The 21949-nt window shown below is 35.3% G+C and overlaps 1 protein-coding gene across 1 annotated transcript in view; it reads left to right on the forward strand.

Annotated features, from left to right (window-relative positions):
* The window catches only part of LOC118755845 (syntaxin-binding protein 5), a gene marked incomplete at its 5' end in the record, with an annotated part of 814838 nt that overhangs the window by 217112 nt on the left and 575777 nt on the right, over positions 1-21949 (forward strand).

Consider the following 21949-nt stretch of genomic DNA (forward strand, 5'->3'; position numbering starts at 1 on the left):
GGCTCGAAATTCATTTTAGACCTATGGTTTCTTGGGCAAAAATGCTTAAAATAACCCAAATAACCATAATCGCGATGTGCTTTTGATGCAAAAAATTTTACCTGCCCTAATGTATGTACATTAGACTGCATCAAAAAAAAAAGTTGCGGTTTTTCCGCCGGGATTACAAAATCTATTACATTTTAAGACGTTCACCAAAATGTTTCGGAAAAATATTAAGATTTAAGCGAGCTGGACCGATTTGAAAATACCTCCAATAATCGAGTTTTTTATGAATAAAAATAGTTTCTTAAAGATGTTTTTTGAAAAAATCCCCTCAAATGACAAAACGGTTTAAGCTTAAAAAGTTTACATAAAAATAATAATATGTAGTTTGAATATTGTCAATTAAATCTAATGCTTTGTATTGCATGCGCTCCACGTTTTTCGTTTTCCATCTCATAAATGGTTTATAATGACTTTTGCTAAAATTTCCAAATCAAAGTTATCAAAACAAATTCTATGGGACTGAGATATATTATTTTCTAATTTTTAGTCCATTTATTAAAGCGTGGTATATTAAAAAGTTTTTATTATTTATTTTATTTTTATTTTATTTATTTAATTATTATTTTCTTATGAAAATATAGCTGATTACTCAACAAACACCATATAAATATCAATTCCACCAACTTTTAACTTTTTAATCAGCATATTTACAAAATGGTATGTATGCAGTTTTGTATTCCATTAAAATTTAGTATAATATCGAGCCCTAACCGCCAAAATAACGTAAGCGAAATTTTTTTCAAAATTTTCTTTTTGATGCAGAAATATTCCTAGAGCATCTAGATACATTTCTGCATCAAAAAGGAAATTTTGAAAAAAATGTCGCTTACGTTATTTTGGCGGTTAGGGCTCGATATGGTGAAAATTTTAAGTAGCTAAGACTTGCCGTTGATTTTTGAAATTTTTTTTTATAACGGTGTTACGAATTTTTTTCATACAAAGTATGTTCTAAAATGTTTTTATATGCGGAACAGTGTCAACAAAAAATTGTCAATAATCAATGCATTTACTATACTAAAATTTTAAATAAAAAAATGCAGAATTTTCATAATTTTTGTAAGTAATCAGCTATACTTTCATAAAAAAATAATAAGCTGAAATGTCGCGTCCCAGTTAATATTTGGGTCATTGTATATTCACATAAAATAAAAATCATTGAAATCGGCTCAGTATTTTTAAGACTTTTCGAATTAGAGAAAATTCTATAAATTTTATATACTTAACACAGTCCGACATGAAAATTTTCTCCGATATAAGGCTAGCAGTTGTAATAGATTTTAGGTCGCCAAATTTTTAAAATGGAAACTTATGTACATATATTTAAATTTTAATAAAATACGGCAAATAGCGAAATCGGCTAAAAAAAGAGATTTCATATTGATTTGGCACTAGTAGTAGTAGTAGTAGCAATTCTTTATTTGTATATTAACATCTAACAAAGATTTGAATAACTAAATAAATAAGCAGTTCCTTTAAACGGTTAACAATTAAAGAACACACGACTTTAACTTTTCTTAAGTTGTCAGTCGGATTATGTTTAACTGAGGGAGAGTGGTAGACCAGATTTACAGTTGTGATCGATTTAGAGGAGTAGAGGACAGGGATGAAAAAATAGGTACAATTGTACCTTTTTCCGACGTTTCCTGGGGTAAAGGTACATTAGGTACAATCACTAGATTTTAGGTATAATCATCGTTTGATTAGATGAATTGTTCTTTTCGCTTCGCTTTCATTTTGTAGAATAAACAATTCTAAAGAAAAGTGGTCAAAAGGAAGAAATTAACAAAATCATATTATGTATTCTCTTAAACATTTTACATTATATTTAGAAGTGCCACTACGAAAAATTGACACTTGGCTATCCTTAAATTCGTAATTCTTGTAATATTTTTTGTATTCGAAATTCAAACTAATTTCTTCCATAAAACGTCATTGCGCCCAAGACCGGCGTACTCCCTTCTCGAATGACGGTGTGAAATCTACAAGCGCTCTACCTTTGCAATTGTTGAAATGCATTTTTACCTTTCTTTTATTAGCTCGGGATGTAACTATGTGATGTTGATGCGCCTAAAAGATGCAGCGATTTCTATTCTCAAGTTACATACCTGATGACAGTACGAATGGCAATTATAACAGGGAGGTTTTAGTTTTTTAAACTATAATTTTTTTATACCCGAGCGCACTTGTGCACAAGGGTATTATAACTTTGTTCACATAACGGTTGTTTGTAACAGGCAAAACGAACCGAGATAGATATAGACAAATGTATACATAAATGATCGGAATGAAAAGATAAATCGATTAAGCGGTGACTGTCTGTCCGTCCGTCTGTGCACACGATAACTCGAGATATCCTAACGAAACTTGGTACGTGTACTTCTTTCTGGCGTAGGACGGATGGTATTGAAAATGGGAAAAATCGGGCAATAACCACTCCTACCTCCCATATAACGGTAATTTTCAGAAATACGAAAACTGCGATATTTTAGTAACTACTAAAGATTATTCACTCAAAATTGACAGTAAATTTTAGATGAAAAATAAGAATATTGTAAATTTTTGGAAAATGGGCGTAGCCACGCCCACTTATAGGTACATGTGTATATCTTGGTAACCGCTGCACCAATTTCTTCCAAACTCGGCACAGTTGTTGGCCTTGGTATAACATACGAAATCGCCGAAAATTTTTAAAATCGGACAATAACCACGCCCACATCCCATATAACGGTAATTTAGAGAAATACGAAATCTTCGATAAATCAGTCAATATTAAAGCTATTTTATTCAAAATTGATGCTTGCAACAATTCTTTACCAAGAAATACGTTTATGGTAAAATTTTGGAAAATGGGCATGGCACCGCCTACTTATGATCACATATATGTATCTCGGTAACCGTTTTACCAATTTGTACCAAACTCGGTATGGTTATTATGCTTGCCACATAAAAGTAAAACGTTGAAAATTATTGAAATCGGACTAAAATTACGGCCGTTTTTCATATAACGGCAAATTTCAGAAATGCTAAATTGCGAAATTTAAGGATGCTAATTTACTCAAAATTGATATACCCCGGCTTACCATGTAGCGGTAGCTTTCGGAAAGGTGAAACACATATATTTAATACTAGCGCCGGGTATTTAATGTTCGGCTCCGCCCGAACTTAGACTTTCTTACTTGTTTGACTTGTTAAATATATTGAAACCATAAAAGCTAAAGTTCCCCGAATATAATAACATTTTTAACTTTTCTATAAATTGTATTCGCCCATAAATGTAGTTCTGTATCTAGGTTTTCTCCAAATTTCATATTTTCTAAAGTTGAGGCAATAGCTTTTTGACCCATATTCGCTATTTGATTTCTGGAAATATATTTATTTTCTCTGGACTTGGTGCACTTATCAAAGGGAATCAGAAAAATTAACAGAATTTCCCTGTTGCTTTATAAAAAGCTGGATAAAAAAATAAATTTCGCAAATTGTGTTATCCGCAAATATTTTTCAGTAGACAAAATTAGACAAAAACAAAGCTTCTCCGAATCCCATTAGACTATAGTCTACATGTAGATATAAGCTCAGCTTAAAAAAAAAAAACCTAATCAAGTTTAAGGTATCCACCTTTTAAAATTCATATAAAAAAATATTGATAAAAAACTACGTTATACAAACTTTTTATTAAGCTTGAGGTCGTTTTAATTGAAAACTATTGCGGAAAAACAATAACTTATAAATGGTAGCAGTTATAGCTGCTATTTCGGAGATCACCACATCTCCTGATCCAACGACCCCAGCTTAAAGAGCCAGTGATCTACAAACTGTGCTAAGTTCGGCTTATAAACTGTTGTTGTTTTTTCCACTTTTTTCATATGCCTACAAACGAATGATGTAACTTTTTTAGGTACAATCTGTCTCAATTAGGTACACTTATTTTATGATATTAGGTACAATCTGAAATTTCCATTTTTCATCCCTGGTAGAGGAGATTGGGATAATCTTTGGTGCGAGTATTTATATATCGAGCTCAATGAGCCCATATGGTTTATAGGTGCACATCAAGGCAACCACGCACTTCATATGCCTGCTATGCGAGAGAGAGAGAGAGTGAGATATGCGGGCAGACTGATGAAGCGGTAGCGCAAGATGTGCCCCTTTTACCATATATCAATTGGGGGACTCCATTGGAGGAGTCATGCTCTAGCTGCCGTGCAATGAGCTGAGATTTATTCAGGGATACATTCATGCAGAGCCCAAGTGTGGTTTGTAAGCCGTAGCTTACTACCATACCAAAAATACTCCGGGAGTGGAGTGAGAGTGATGCGTAAAGCACCGTGTGATAGCCAAGCTGGGTTAGCGTTCACCATGGCTGAAAATGCCAGCGACTTATCACTTCTCTAAGTTCATCGAAGAGATATTTGAGAATTACATAAAAAATGCATATCCAATTAAGAACGAGCAAATTACTTTTAAACACAAGTTCGTGTGTGTGTTTGCTGCACTTGGTGTATGAGGGAAATGCAATACAAATGCGTGTGTGTGTTCGCTGTTCTTTGTTTATTCGGGAAATGCATAAGTCGCTTAAACATATTATTTTAATTTACCTATAACTTAATAATACATGTGGAAACAACTATTTCACTTCTGTATTTTAAGGCGTACACAATATAATTTACAATATTTTTCAAATCAATTGCTTTTAGGTTTAGTACATTTAACATTTATTCATTACTTAGTATCGGGCATGTGCCTAGAAAATGCAGGATGTTTTCAATTTAATTCCCACAAACAACACATTTTTGATGCAGTTGCCTGGAATCAATTTCCATTTAAATTTAAGAGGTCACTTCTAGCTCTTAACAGCCACATTATCTTATTTTGATCGATTCCCTCTACCATATGCAACCTTCCTGCGTTCCAGTCTAACACCCCTATTCTGCAACACTTTCGTATTCGGATTTTGCTACGAATCGTAGAAATAGTATGCTGCAATCCGAATCGTATTTTCGAATTTTCGAAATTCGTAACAATGGCATGCCTAAAAACGAACGAGTAAGCTTTTTTGCGTAATTTTGTACGAAAACAATTCTGTGTCGGAGGCGAAATAAAAGATGTAAATCGATGTGTGTTTGCAAGAAATATTGGTGGTGTTCATTTAAACAGATAAATGTGCCTTTCGCATGTACGTATATTTTTATCCACTGCTTTATATAAACGAGCAAAAGAGAATATTTGTTGCCCCTTATCGAGAAACTTGGGTCCGGTTTAGTTAATGTACAACGATTTTCGGTTGTTGTGTCCAAACGCATAACCCGAATCCAAAAACTTTAACATACACGTGTAATCAAAGGATTCACATTTTATTTAAGATAAATGTTTCAAATTTCCTACCACTAGCTTATTAATAAAATCGGTTTACACTATGCACCTTTTTGTAAATTTCGACGTGGGTTCTGCGCAAAAATACTGTGGACGGCGTAGCCGGAGTGATATGCACCAGAAATGTTGTATACCTTTGACACGCGGAAGCCCCTCTTCCCCGCAACACAGAAAGGAGAACTCTACTTAGTAAGGGTTGTAATCCCTAAGCGCGGCCGAAGGCATAAGCAAGCGCTACTGGTGGTGGACCTAACAAAGTGCATGTTTTCAATGGCTTGGAAGAAGCTGTTATTGCATTAACTGTATTGAGAACCAGAGCTTCAGGGATAGGAGGAGTTCTGGCTTGTGGTTCAACAATTCAACCAGAAGCTGACATAGATGCGCCCATGGTTACTATGCCCGACAGCTCGGCATACCTTTGTGAATCCATTGCCATAGCGCCCGCTTACTCTGCTGCTATAATTGCAAATACATCAGAATCCATAATTTTCTCGAAATATGTAAAATTAACCAATTTTACAATAAACAAACACATGATGAGTGTTTTTTTTGATTCCTTTCCACTTTGTTTTCCTTCATTCAGCTATCTTCGAAAAACAACTGATAGCTGGCAATCCTGCACATGTTTCCGCAAGGGTTGCAGCATGTGGATTTCTCGTTTTTCGTAGCGTAGCTACGAATTACGAATTACGAAAATTCGGGTTCTAGAATAAGGGGGTAAGTTTCTATAGAATCTGTTTGTATTTCCAACGCTATATTTCCAACCTTCAATTTCTTTGCTCTTAATTTCGTCTAACAAAAGCTTTCATTTTCTGTTCCAATTATCTCTATTCAAATTTTCCAAGGTTCGTTGCCTAAAGCGTTTAAGTCCTTGAACCAAGCCTGTGGGGAGTGTTATCATTTTCTCGAGAGAATATGCGGTAAGCGTTTTTCCTTATATACGAATAAAGTTTTTAGGACGGAGCGCAAGTGCAAATCTAACGTGAAAATGTGTTTACTTTCCGCTGCGGTTTCTAACATAATAATATAGGTGAAGCTAGGCAATCTCAATACCTTTTGCATAAAATATAATTACAGCTTATCCACACTATTGAAAATATTACGAGCTCCATAGTTGGGAACCATATGCTTGTATTGACCTAGCCACTGCTAAAAAAGTTTCCATTTTGAGTCAAGTGTTAAATATTTGTTTGCCAAAAAGCTATTCCAGATAAATTTCTTTTTTCAACATGTTTTGTAAACGACATCTTTGTCGTTAACAGGTCACCTAGATAAGAAAATTCGGAGCTAATTTTTATGGAGTGATTTTTATAAATCCATTTTTCCTTCTTAGCCACCTTGCCTCCTTTTCTGAAGATCATCATCTCTGATTTCCCCATATTAACTGATTTGGCACTATATTGTTTCATAATTTTGCCTTTAAAATCATGTATAAGATAGGCCAAGCAAGAAAGCTGTTTTATTACTTCACCTGTTTATTGCGCCATGGTAAAACCAAACTTTTTTACATATAGGTTGCTGTAGCATATCAAATTTATTTTAAATCGACTTTTAAGTTTGCACTTGGAAATTTCTTTTTGTTTTGCCTTTCAACTTAGGATAAAATTAGCAAAATATTTAAGTTTCCCCGATCTATACGAGCTAAATTTGTTTTTTTTTTTTCTTTTTTAGTCGCAATTGCTTTATTTATTTTTATTGCCATTTTATTGCGCCTTTTCAAGCTTTTCAAGCCTTATTGGTTCTTATTCCTAAAATTTTTTCATATGCCTTTTTTGACATTCATTGTGCAGTGAGCTTTTTAACTGGAGAGGCTCTCGCTTGCGAGATATCGCACGTGGGGACTGCGAAAGTACTTACTTTTTCTCGTAAACTGCAAGAGCGCAAGCGAGAACTTCTCTCAGGTGAAGACGGCCAGTAAGAAAATAATTTATCGATGAATATCAAATGTGCTCACCGATATTTGAAAAGAAACCTAGACTGGAAAGCGGCTTCTCGATGCGAGAGTTTTCAATTTTGAAAAATATGTTAATAGCCAAAAGTCAATACTTAAATAAGTCGCAATACTTTTTTAATGAGTTCGGCAAAGGTGGTTTTAGCTCAGGTGGACAACTTATATTTTGTACAGCTTGTGTAATTAAATTGAGCTGTGGAAAAAATATTTCGCCCAGCAGCATATAAATTGCGAAAAGCACTGGCACTAAAAATCAAAACAATTAATAACACCGCACTTTAAAGAAAAAATTAGTTTTACAGCTACTTAGTGAAATGATGGTGTGATATGCCGCTGTGCTAGTGTGATCTTTATACGACGAGAGAGGACTTTACTTCTCAATTACCTACTCAGTCCAAAGTAGCACTTGTTGGCAAGAGTGATTTCTGATGACGACCACGGCAAACGTATATCCCGGTGTAAGTAGTTTTAAAAAAAGTGGAAAAATGGTTAAAATAAATGTCTGAGCGAAATTAAAGGTTTAGACACATATAGTAAAATTTGATGGGAAATATTTTCATAGAACATTTTAACCCATTAGCTCCCGCCCTAAAAGATCATTTTGACCCTTACTTCCAGACAGTGTTTTCGCGAATCATTCTTTTTAAAAAAGGGCTAAAAAAGAGCTAAAAAAAGTTGTTGTGGCTAAAAATGGTAGCTAAAATTTTTTACTTACATATACATATCTAACAATACCGATATAATAAAAGATTGCGCTGATTGATGTGAAATTCGTCAGAGTAACGTGAATATGACGCCATCGCAGGTTTGCCGGTGAAAAGAGCTGAGAGGGATCTATCAGTAAGTATATGTTTTGCATATGTGTATGTATATGTATATCACACAGGCAATACACAAAATCTCCTATGACGTCATATTTCTGTCAAAATTTTTAAGAGACAGTTAGCGGTATCACAATCAGCGCCATCTTCTGTATTCGTTTCACCATGCATATCTAAGTATACACGCAAACATTTTAAATAAGTAATGGTATAGAAAAACAATGTACTCTGGAAAAAAGGTAATATTTTATCCAACCAAAAACGTTTTTGTGTGGCTCCATCAAATGATTGTACCATAAGGCTTGAAGCTTATAACTTCCCAGCATGCTGGTACAATATCTATTTCTTTACAAATAAAGTCCAGAAATGATCGAAATGATTATAGCCGAAATTTCGCAATTTTTCTACCATTTTGTTAAACATTGTTTTTTTTATTCACAACTGCAATATCGTGAACTTTAATCTTGACTCATATAGTGCAAGAAATTTCCCCCAAAATACTTTTTACTTAGAAAAATGAGCTAATTTCACCATTTACGACACCAGCCCGCTGGTACAATCATAAAATTTTCAAACAGTTTTTGAAGTCGCACTAGCAGTTGGTACAATCACACCACAAGGACATACATGGTCAATCGACTTGATGGGCCATTAAGCATATTAAGGGCCGTAAACTTATACATATATTTTAAACTATAGTTAAATCGTTAATAGATAAGTTAACGGTCCTAACACTTTTATAGTATGTATGTATAAAAACGTAAGGAGCATACAATACATATATGTATATATACATATGTATGTATATCAGTATTTCTTAGTTTAAAAATTCTTCTCTTACTTAAAAAAAAAAAAAATTGGATCAAATTAAGCATATACAACTTTTTCATGCCAAGGATGAATAAATTCTCCAAAGGGCTAAACAAAGGGCTAGGGGCAATTTTAAATTTATGTGGCTAAAAAAGTATGTGGTAGCTAAATCTAGCCACCAAAGGGCTAAAACGGCACCACTGCTTCCAGAAACCCCGCAAAAGGCAAATATGGAAGGTCGTTAGAGGATTGATATATTCTAGAAAATGATTCTTCGGAAAATTGTACTAGGAGTCTTCTCAGGCAAAAACTTCATGCCACCAACGTAAAATACTCTAAAAAATTCATATAACAAATTAACAAAAGAAAAACTAGGCCTTCGTCTACAAAAAAATTTTAAAAGTGGGTTTGACTGTTATTCCTTCTTGGCATAGATTTTTTGTTTTAATTTTATGGAGACTTACATTTACATTTTACTTTGTATAGCACACCGGAAGTAAAAGTTTCAAAACAAAATTTTGGAAACTTCCACAGTTTTTTTTTTTTAATTTTTATTTTAAAATATAGCATCAGGCATAGCTATAATACCCTAGAAATGTTATAGTAGGATCTGCATCAGTTAGCCAGATAGGTAAATTTATCCTAGACGCTTGTTTATAATTGCCGGTTCAATAGAAAAGGATATATTTCGTAAAACTGATATGATAATTTAATGAATTACGATTGTAGCAAATTCAGAATAATTTTAGTATATAACTTTTAATTTTAACTGGTTTCTTTTACAAGAAGGCCCTCGGTTGTTGGAATAAAATCGTTCAACTTTTTAGTTTCTGAAATGTACATCGCCGTTTGTTTTAAAGATGAGGTTACCCATGCGTATAATTGCATTGCTGAAACAATTGATCTACATATTTGTAGGTAACTGTAGGCTTGTACGCGTAGCTAATCGTAGGTTCCCTCCAAGTCCATCGCATGGCTCCTTTCCGTGATATGTTGCCTAGAAAATGTATCTCTGCTTTCGAATTGAAGTCATCTTTATAATGTTGTGATACACCATCTATCTATTGCTTTTTCTAACGTTCTCGCGTATCATTTTTTTCGAAAGCGTAAAAAGTGGCTGTATAAGGTTTTTAATCATCTGAACTCATAACAGTTCGGCCGTGTTTTATTTTCTATCCATCCTTATAATAAAAAACCGATGTGACGAATGTTACTTGTTCGCTGTTCCAATGGAAAGATTGGGCGGCATCTTAGACAATGAAGCTATAATTTTCTGCAAAGTCAATCTTTACGATGACTTCTCCATCGTCCAAAGGTTTCCTTAGATTTTTTAAATAAAACACCTGTGTTTCTTGGGGATCGCCTATCAAGACCTCAACACGAAACGAAGCCTGTCGCGTAACTGCCTACGCAGACGATGTTGCACTTATGGTTAAACATAAATACATACTTAGATACTCTTTATGAACTGATCCAACGGTACCTTAACATGGTTACTAACTGGGCGGCAAGAAGTGGCCGCGCCGTCAATCCCAGTCACTATTCACTAAAAACTATAAAATCCCTGACGCTGGTCTTCCCTCTGTTTTTTGGAGATTAGTAAGCTATCGGTGAAGTACTTGGGCCGAACATCGAGGAAAGGGTAAGGAAGGCGGCAGTGGCCTTATACTGCTGTAGGGGAGCTATTACCTCTGCGAGACCGTAGTCAGGCCTATTATGTTTTATGAAGCCCTAGTCTGGTGCAACTCATTTGAGAAGGCTACACTAGCTAATCGCTTGAGGCGCGTACAAAGGGCTGCCTTAATTGGTATTAGTAGGGGTGATTGACACTTAACGTAATGCTGAACATAGTGCCTGTCTACATTGCGCACAGCTATTAGATTCAGGGAAATCGATTTCATCAATGATTGCACGGATTACTGGCTCCCAGCAGCTTCTTCTCTACCCATTCCCCCTCAAGGATGGATCGAAAATGGGCGGTAGGGTTGGTGGAGGAGTCTTCCGTCGAGAACTTTCCATCAGTCCTAAGTTCAGAAATCCTATTCCACGCAGAAGTGGCTGATATTAAGGAGGCGGTGGAGCCACTGCTAAGGAGTGCGATGACAGTCAGGGAGGTGAGCATTTATTCTGTGGCTCTCACGGACTTAAGTTCGTTGGAGGTGCGCTCTAATTTAGTTAAGGAATGTCTATTCTCTCCTTCAGTTGCGTCGCAATACCTCTCTATTAGGCTCATTTGGGTTCCGGGACACAGCGACATTGAGGGAAACTGTGTGACTGACGAATTGCAGATGCCGTTAATCACCTGTGGTACATTATTGAACAGATGAGCTTCATGCCAGTTTAGCGAGCTCTGAGCGAAAACCAGGACATGCGCGATTGCAAGGCCCTTCTGGTCATGGGTGGGCAGGGGCAGCACCCCTTAGCCACAGCTTTCACTGTTGGTGGAAGTTTTAACGGGTCACTGCCCCATCAGTATTCACGTAGAAAGGCTGAACATATTACCTGATCCCGCGTGTCGCAGTTGCCTGGAAGATGACGAGGTGGAATCACCTCAACACAACCTTCTTCGGTGCCCAGAGTTCGGAAGGTTAAGGTTGAAATACTTTCGCTCCCACATTCTTAATAGCCCGAGGAGATCTGAGGCTTTGAGGTTAGCCGAATTCGTAATTAAATAATCGGCCCAATGAGTTTTATCGGTTAAGTATTTTCTGCCGTTCAGAATGTGGTATCACAAAAGATAATCTACCAATTCTTTAAGAGAGCGCCTTACTTCTGGGACTGCCATCGAACCTACCTACGTGCCTGTAATATGCACTGAAAATAAAATCTGGGTAAATATAACGAAAACTTGCGTAAATCTTAAGAAATTTTTTGTCATTTTGAGCCACGAAAGTTTTCGTTAATTGTACGAAATCGTTTTCGTACATACTACGAAAATATGACGCATCAGATCTTTAGTACATTTTACGAATGTATTCGTACTATTTACTAAAGAATTTAGTACTATTTACTAAAGAATTTCGTGCTATTTCTTAGTTTTTACGCAATTTTTGTAAAATGCACAGAAATAATTCGTATATTTACCGAAATTATTTTCGTAAAATCTGCGCTTGTTTCGTAGAATGTGCGATTGCTATCATTCTGTAAAAAAACTGTAAAAAAACATATTACGAATTATAACACAGCACTTTTATTTTGTTTTTATAGTTAATTTTAAGCGTTTTTGTTTAACAAAACGTTTTGCAAAAACGCTTAACATTAGTGATTAAAATATAATGAAAGTGTTGTGCTATAACGTTCTACGAAAGAAGAAGAAGAATTTTCTGACTACAATGTAGTTTAGAATTAATAAAAAAGGTTATTTTACCTGTAATAAAACTTAAGTATTTTATTTATATGCATACGAATAGGTTCTATACTACATATTTTTTATTGCTTAGGCTTCATTCAATAAAGTATATTGATGCAAAGTGTTAAACTATGAGACTCAACAAAACTAAATATAATAAGATGTAAAATATGAAAGAATATAAAAAATACTGGTTTTACTTTCTTAAACATTATAACATTTTTATGTAGAGGCAATTGACAACATTTAGCTGTCGTGTCGTGCAGACGTGTTTTCGGTTCGCTCCTGTTTGTTTTCTTTTATTGCTTCAATATGGACAATTCCTGTGGTAAATGCGGTAAAGCATTTTCAAGAAGTGACAATCTAATAGTGCCGTGCAGTGGCTTTTGTAAAAAGCGATTTCATCGCACCTGTTGCGAAACCATTGTGTCCGAATACGACGTTAATTTGTTTCAACGGAACCGCCATATTGGTTATTTTTGTATTGAGTGTGTTAATATGCCTGAAAAACTTTGTAAGACGTATGACTCGATCATGGCCTCACAGAAACTTAGCATTGACTTCTTAACGAGTGCCATTAGTGCAAATTTCAAAAACTTTTCTGATAAAATTGATATGTTGGCAAATGAAATTAAATCCAACATGCAATCAAGAAAAATCATAGACAACAACAATGCAAAATGCCTAGAAATGATAGTTGCTGAGGTTAATACACTCAAAATTGCGGTTAATACGCCTATTGCTACTGTGGACAATCTTAGCAATAACAATTGCCGTTCTTCAATTGTGGTCGTTCCGCCTTCACCCGAATTAACTTGGTCTCAATCTGCGAGTGTTGACGACCCGTCTACCACTGTTCCACCTGGAACGGCACAAAGAGCAAACAAATCAACTGCTGATGCCTCTCACAGTACCAACATCACTAATGCTGATGCTGATAACGCTGTACCTGCTAGCGATAAGAATGTTTTGTCACCGCTCGATGTTAATGCTAATGTGTTTTTTTCTCCGCTTTCTGCGAACTCTGCTGATACTGGGGAAGTTAATGCAGCAGCTCATGTTCATACTAATGATGTTGGTGCGGCTAACGAATCATCATGCACGTAATTATGCTGAAAACGACGCTGTTAGTGTTATCAATACGAATGCAGATGTGCCTACCGATGCGACTTATAACTCTGCTTGGTTAACAGCTGAGAACAGAAGGAATAAGAAAAGCAAAAAGCGTACTCGTGTGATGGGTTCTAATGTCTGTAATGAACTTGGTGTAGCTGCCCGTGTTAATGTTAAGTGGCTACATTTGTCATCATTCCTGCCAACAGTCTTACCTGGCAATATAATTGATTATGTGGCGAAATATGCCGGTATTGAAAAGCAACAGATTTCATGTTTTAAATTGGTAAAAAATGGGTCGGATACGAATTCGCTCACGTATATTAATTTTAACCTCGGGGTCAGTGATCAACATTATAATAATCTGATGAAGCCAGAGTTTTGGCCTGTTAATGTATCTGTTCGGCCTTTCCGTTTTTTTTCGCAAAGTCGAAAAACCAACACAACAGGAGTAGCTCTTATGACTCCTTCCCATGCACATAAGCGTATTAGAATCTACTACCATAAACCTCTGGGCTTAGAAGTAAGTCAGATGTTGTACGCATGCTTAGCTCACATATGGATTTTGATGTTTTTGTGATAACTGAAACATGGCTGAACTCGAATTTCTTGGACGCGGAATTCTTTGATCCAAATATGTTTGATGTCTTCCGTAAGGATAGAGATGCTATCAAGACGGGTTGTAGCAGAGCTGGAGGTGTGCTCATTGCAGCTCGTGGCAGCCTTAGTGCGGTGCCTATTTCTTTACATGTTATTGATACGTTGCTGGATCAGTTATGTGTGTGTTTTCGTGGATCGCAGGGCTTACTTTATATTTGCGCTTCTTATATTCCGCCGCAAAGTAGTGAAAACATCTATAGAGCGCACGTTGATAATGTGCTTACCGTACCGTGGGTGATAATCAGTTATGCGTTTTTGGGGACTTCAATTTACCTAATCTTAGTTGGTTACACTTGGGCAATGACTTATCTCTAACACCATCGAATATATGTAACTCATGCGAGTCCTATCTTATTGATAGTCTGCTTAGTTTGGGTTTGGTTCAAGTGAATAGCTTGCATAATAGCCTGCATCGCTTACTTAATTTAATCTTTGTTAGTTCTAACATAGATTTTAGTATATCGCAACCTGCTTCTTCTATCTCTCCGCCGAACATGCATTACGTGCCTGTATTATTGGAGATGCAATTCACTGAATTTTTTGACTTACCTTCTACTAACGTAAAAACTACTTTCAACTTCGCTCGTTGCGATTTTAAACCGTTAGACTCAGCTATCAGTGAGTTTGATTGGCAAGTTCTGTTTGGCGATAACGAAGTAGCAGGTTGTTTTGACATCTTCAAGTCTAACATTGCTAAGCTGTGCACTGAATATGTTCCAACTTTCAATAGAAAAAATTTTAAGGTACCATGGTCTTCTAATGAGCTAAGACGGCTAAAGAATTTGCGAAATAAGTTTTTTAAAAAGTTTAGGTCTACTAAAGAGCAGCACTTTTATGACATATTTGTGTCCTATAAAAATGAGTTCAGTGAGCTAAACAAAGTGTTGTACAAAAGGTATGTTCGGAACTATGAACTGGAGGTAAGGGATAATCCGAAAATTTTTTGGCGCTACATTAATTCCAAAAGAAAATCCTCAAGCATACCCAAAACAGTTTTTTATAAGGAATTCACAGCTACGTCAGTGAAAATGCGGCCGACTTGTTTGCGGAGTTTTTTTCGTCTAATTTCGCTTCGGACGTAGAAGTGTCCGACGATGATTTAAATTGTATTCAGCGGAACCTTTCCTCTGCCATGTCTTCTCCCTTTGACTTTGGCGCTCTCGTTCTTTCCGATGAGGACATAATTAAAGGGATAAGATACATACAAAATTCTTCGCACACTGATACTGATGGTCTCTCGGCAATTCTATTTAAGAGTTGTGATTCGCTGGTGGAACCGCTGAAATTATTATTCAACAAATCTTTATCATCTGGAATTTTTATCGATGATTGGAAGCGAACTTCTATCACCCCAGTATTTAAGAGCGGTTGTATGAATAACATTTCTAACTACAGACCGATCTCTAGACTATCAACCGTTGCCAAACTTCTTGAAGCTATCGTTAATGATAAAATCTACTTTCACGTCAAACATATGATCAGTTCTAACCAACATGGTTTTGTTGCAGCGAGATCTACGCTAACTAATCTTTCTGTCTTCACTGAAGACTGTTATTCAGCCTTTCGTCGAGGCGTGCAGGTGGATACGATTTATACGGATTTCTCCAAAGCCTTTGACAAAATTTCCCACAAAATTCTTTAAACTAAGCTGGAGTGCTTTGGCTTTCATTCAAATTTTTTAAAGTGGGCTAAATCGTACTTACATAACAGGATAAGTGCGGTTGTCGTAGATGGTGTTGCTTCGGACCCTTTTGTTGCTATCTCAGGTGTACCTCAGAGTAGCATATTAGGACCTCTATTCTTTAACCTGTTCATTAATGATATCTCTTCGTGTTTTTCATCCTCTAAGTTTCTGCTTTACGCGGATGACTTGAAACTTTACTCTGAGATTGGCTGCACCAATGATGCTACAGCTCTTCAATTAGAGCTTAATAAGCTTAACAATTGGTGCGTTAGGAATCGACTGTATCTCAACGTTAATAAATGTCACAAAGAGACGTTCACTAAACTGCACAATCCCTTGCACACGTCGTATAGCATTGCAAACTCTACGCTTGAGTCGGTTAATGAAGTCAAGGATCTGGGGGTATACTTTGACACTAAGTTTACTTTTGCTATGCATATTAATTATACGATAAAAAACTCGCTTGCTATGCTTGCATTTGTACGAAGGAACTCTTCTAATTTCTCAGATCCATACACACTTAAGAAGCTGTTTTCTGCTTTTGTGCGGTCTAAATTAGAATACGCGGCATTTATTTGGAGACCATTTCATGCTATTCATATAAACAGGTTGGATAGAGTTCAAAAAATTTTCCTCCGTTTCGCTCTAAATTCGCTAAATTTCACACTCCCGATTCCGTCATATGAGTCTCGGTGCCGTCTAATCAGCCTACTGTCTTTAAATGATAGAAGAACACTCTTTGCGATATCTTTTATTTCTGACATTGCTACAGGCAGGATTGACTGCCCGTCCCTTCTTGAGAGGTTGCACTTCAATGTTCCGAGTAGAAACCTCCGTCACTTTGAGGTATTTCGAGTTGGCCTCAGCAAAACTGCATATAGTGGCAATGGTCCTATTAATAGAACTCTAACTGAGTTTAACGTCTTCGCAAATTCTTTAGACCTAGACTTATCAGTTTCTAAATTTGCTCTTAAAGCCCAGTTAAGTGATTATTTTATCAGTCATTAGTGTAGTTTATGATCTCAACTTATATGTAAGCGTTTTTTAATTTATTATGAGTGTTGCGAACTGCCAAAATGTCTATTTCATGTGAATAATTGTCTTGAATAATGTAATTATACTAGTAATACTCTCCAACATGTGTAGTCGGTAAGAATATTTTGTTCATTGACTTCAGTAAATACATAAATAAATAAATTCGCAGCTTCATCGATGTTTGTTTCCTTGACGACTATAAATTAAAGGAAAATTATAAGGCATCTGAAAAGCAAGTTTCAGTGAAAAGTCATACATGTACTTACTTTTAATTTCATTAAGTAGTGCTCCTGGCTTAGGCTTGCAGTTGATAGGTAACTGATAAATTTCCTATCTATCAAGTCCCACATTGCAGCGCAAGGCGCAGCGTAGGCGATGTTAAAAACATTGTATGCTTACGAGGGACGTTCAATGTATTCTCGGTATCGGTGTTATTTACTATTCATGTTGGTAATTTAATAATTGCAATAAATAGTTACATTACTTCATGTTAGAAATACAAAATTTCACATAATTACGGACGTTCTTTATCTAGTAGTCTTCGGAGAAAGAAGATCGTAATCGCTGACGCAACAATGTCGAAGAAAATCGAACACCGCGCTGTGATTAAATTCCTCACAAAACAAGGAAAAAGTCAAAAAACTATTTTCGAAGAAATGGTGGCTGTCCATCACGATTTTGCACCTTCATTATCTACAATACAAAAGTGGTCAAGTGAATTTAAAAGGGGTAGGGAGAGTATTGAAGATGACCCTCGCTCAGGCGGCCCCGTTACTGCCGCTACACAAGAAAATGTGGAAGAAGTTGCGAAACTTGTACTGGAGGACGCCCGAATAAACGCTAAGTTATTAGCAGAGAGAACTAACCTATCCGTAGGTACTATACACACTATTCTTCATGATCATCTTAATCTCTCAAACGTGAGTGCAAGGTGAGTACCGCGAATGCTCACATCACACCAAAAGCAAGTGAGAGTGGAGTGCAGTAGAGAGTTTTTAAAGCTTTGTGGGGAAAATTCAACAAGAATTTTGGACCGTCTTGTTACTGGAGATGAAACATGGGTTCATCACTATGACCCTGAAAGTAAGCAAGAGTCTATGCAGTGGCATAAGAAAGGTGCAGACCCCCCTAAAAAATTTAAAGTCACTCCATCCGCCGGAAAAATCATGGCCACAGTGTTTTGGGATACGAGAGGAATTTTATTGATTGAGTACACGAAAAAGGGTGAAACCATCAATGCAGCATCTTACGCTACCACTTTGCATAATTTAAGGGAAGCAATCAAAGAAAAATGGCGGGGAAAACTGGCTGCCGGTGTGTTGCTTCTTCATGCCAGCGCTCCGGTTCACACAGCGCGTGTTTCGAAAACCGCTAACCGAGATTGTGGCTTCGAAGAAATCAATCACCCACCGTATAGCCCAGACCTGGCCCCTAGTGATTTCTTTTTGTTCCCGAATTTGAAAAAGGATCTTCGTGGAAAAAAACTTTCTGATGATGAAAGAGCTCAAGGCGGCAATAAATGCTCATTTTTCGGACAAGGAGGAAAGATATTTTTTTTAGGGCATTGAAAAATTAATTTCAAGAAATAATAAGTGTATTGAGGTTATGGGGAGTTATATTGAAAAATAAAAATATATTGGCTTTAATTCGAGTTGTGCTTCATTGCGATATCGAGAATACATTGAACGTCCCTCGTAAAAGCATAGTATATCCACAGCTTTAATATTGAATTTTGTGATGTTTTTTTATCCAGCAAATCCCTTTTTAAAACGTTTAAAATTATATTATACGTCTTACAGCAGCCAACAAGTAATTCCGCAATGACACGCGATGCATAAAAATATGATGAAATATTAAACTGTCGGGAATTGAGTATATTGTACGAAAATATTCGTACGTTTTACGAATTTAAAAAAACATGTTTCTGCATTAGTACTTTATACGAAAGTATTAACTAAATTGTACGAATACAGAATTGTAGATTTCGTAAATTTTAAAACCATACGTAAATATTACGAATGCCTTCCTACAATGTACAAAATTATTCGTACAGAGATTCGTTCAGTGCTTTACGAATGTGTTTCGTTATATTTACGTATGGTTCGTAAAATCTCGTTTCGTTGTGAAAAATGTTTTCGTATTATGAACGAAAGTTTCCTACATTGTACAAAAACCAAGACTACGAAAGTTTTTCGTAGCACTTTTTCGATGCTTCACAGCAGGTGTTTAATTTTAAATCGTTTCCTGCAGAATGTACACCCATAAGAATTTGCTAGATTTCCTAACTTTTGCACTAAATATGCGGAAATATTTCTTAAATTTTTAAATCTTCGGTGGACGAAATGGATTGAAACATTACAACGATTATAAAATGACTCGAATTCTAATGGGTTTCTCTAAGCTAGAAAATAAAAAAACCGATTAGAGAACCTGTCTAGATTTATAGCATTCTCTACAAAAAGGGGACTTAGTTCTCAATATCGAGAAAACGGTTGGATCTCTAATGTCTAGTATTTAAATAATCATTCTCTAATCGAATTCTAATATATGTATGTATGTAGTTCTCGAATTTCGTTTCGATTGCTAGCTACATTACAATTTTAAGGGGAAATCAAAATGTTTCTTCAACGTTAGAGACTGAGTTTGCTGGGCCGTAAGGATCCATAACGAGTATGTATGTGTCTAACATTCAAGCACAAGTCTGCCGATAACATCTTATTTAAGTACGAAAATATGCATTTCATGTTTCAGGCAGACAGTAGGTAAGTTTCATAAAAAATGTATGGGTTTTTAGGTCGCTGTGATCCTTATTAGTAGTAATTGAACTAGAGTACTTATGTATATTTCAGATATAAAGTGGATAGGTAGTAACTATTTAGTTTCATATAAAATGACATTAAACAAATTTTTGCAACTTTGGAGGAAAGTTTTTGTTTTTGGTTTTTTTAATAATAGCACAGTGCAGTGGCGTAGCCAGGATTTGGCTTTGGGGAGGGATGAAAAAAAAATTCCCATCGTTAACTTAAATCTGTGACACACAATGGCTAGAGGCGTCGCCTGAGTGCATTCTTTCATATACACTCAGGTCTCGTTTTATGCGGTACATGCGTTCCTCAGAAAGCCGCATAAAAAAACCGCATAAATTCAGATACTCCATGTAAAAAATTCTAAAAAACCGCATAAAAAAATCCAGTGAGGCACTATTGAGCAAAAAAACTATTTATTTCTTCACTTCAACACTTATTATTCCATGTAAAACCGAACATTAATGAAATAAATAAAATTTTATCTGTATTTTAACAAAAAAAAATAAATAAAAATACCACAATAAATACATGAATTATGTAAGAATACATAAAAAAAAAATTAGAAAAAATGGTTTTTTCTTAACAGCGGTCGCCCCTCGGCAGGCAATGGCAAACCTCCGAGTGTATTTCTGCCATGAAAAACAGCCTCTCGTAAAAATACAATCGCCGTTCGGAGTCGGCGTAAAACTGTCCCCTTTGTATGACAACATCAAGGCGCACACCACAAATTGGAGGAGAAGCTCGGCCAAAAACTAACATGTGTGTAAGCGCCAATCTATTATTATTATTATGTAAGAATACAAAGACAAATTATTTATCAGAAGAACACATCTTGTACACACTGAAAAAAGTAATAAAAACTCTCAAAAAAGCAAAATCACTACTGCGAAATAATGGTTTGAAAAACCGCATAAATTCAAATCTGCATAAAAGGAGACCTAAGTGTATTTATGTATGTGCCAGTTTTACCGTTATATATTTTTTATCTACTCGTTTATTCCATAGGGTCTTCATGCTTTATTTAAATTTAAAAAATTAAATTACTATACCGTTTTAAAAATCTGAAAATTCACTGCGGGAAATTTTTGTCTTCGCCGTCTCGTTTTTGCCTTTATAAGTTTTGAAAAAAGGTTTTGAACGAACCATTATATCACATTCCTAGGCAAGTTTTGAAAGAATATTTTCGATATTAAATTTTATTAAAACAAAATGTCGAAATCAGCTTCATATAGAAACAGTGTCATCGTTAATAAAGAAAGAGATGTTCTTAAATATCATAACTTTACGACACTCACATATTGACTAGATTTGACTATTTATTTTATTATATTTTAATTTGAATTATTTGTTTATAAAAATATAGTTTATTCCTTAACAAACACTAAATAAAAATAAGTTTAATCTTTGAACAACATTAAAAAAAAGCGACAAACTTTCGTAAAAATTTCGAACTTTCTATTTAAGTTTTATCTCTTAATATTTTGGAGTTCTTTAGCTCATTCAATTTTAGTCTAATAAAGTGCAAATTTAAAGTAGCTGTGATTTACAGTTGATGTATGGCATATTTTTGACGATGTCGGTAATTTTCTTCCATATTATCTAAGTATGTTCGACGATTTTTTTAATGAAGAAAATGAGCAACGCCTTCATCAAAAAAAAATATATATATATTAAAAATCAACGATAAGTCGCAGCTATGTATTTTAAACTTGCGCTTTATTTGAATTGATCGGGCTACAAAACTGCATACTCAAAATATGTATTTCTAGGAAATCTAATTAAAAAGCTCGTTGATTTTTTTAATGTTGCGCAAAGATCAAACTTTGGATTTATACGGGTTTTGTGAAAGTGTAAACTGCATTTTTATAAACAAATAATTAAAATTATATAATTTTAAGATAAATGGCGCATCTAGTTAACATGTATAAAGTTTGATAAGCACTTGAAATGTCAAGTTTTAGTACTGAATTCAAAGAAGATGTCTCTTTTATCCATTCATAATAATTAAAAAAAATTTGTTTGATAAGAAGTGTATCTTAAAATATCTGCCTTGACATTTATGATAAAAGTGTAAAATATGTAAATGTACCTACATAAACTTTCCCGTCAATACCATCAAATCATTGGTCTTGAAGGGCATCTATGTATGCATGCATGCATATGAGCAAATTTAAAAGTCGATACAATTTACAGTCGAAAAGTACAGTTTTTGTATAGATTTCGTACTGAAGGAACAATTTTATTTCCCAACACTGTGGGGAACTAAGCAAAATGGGCTAGTCTATTTCGCAAATATTCAAA

Source organism: Rhagoletis pomonella, unplaced genomic scaffold, assembly GCF_013731165.1.
Source record: "Rhagoletis pomonella isolate Grant_MI unplaced genomic scaffold, Rhpom_1.0 Rhpom_scaffold_00002, whole genome shotgun sequence".
Taxonomy (NCBI): Eukaryota; Metazoa; Arthropoda; class Insecta; order Diptera; family Tephritidae; genus Rhagoletis; species Rhagoletis pomonella.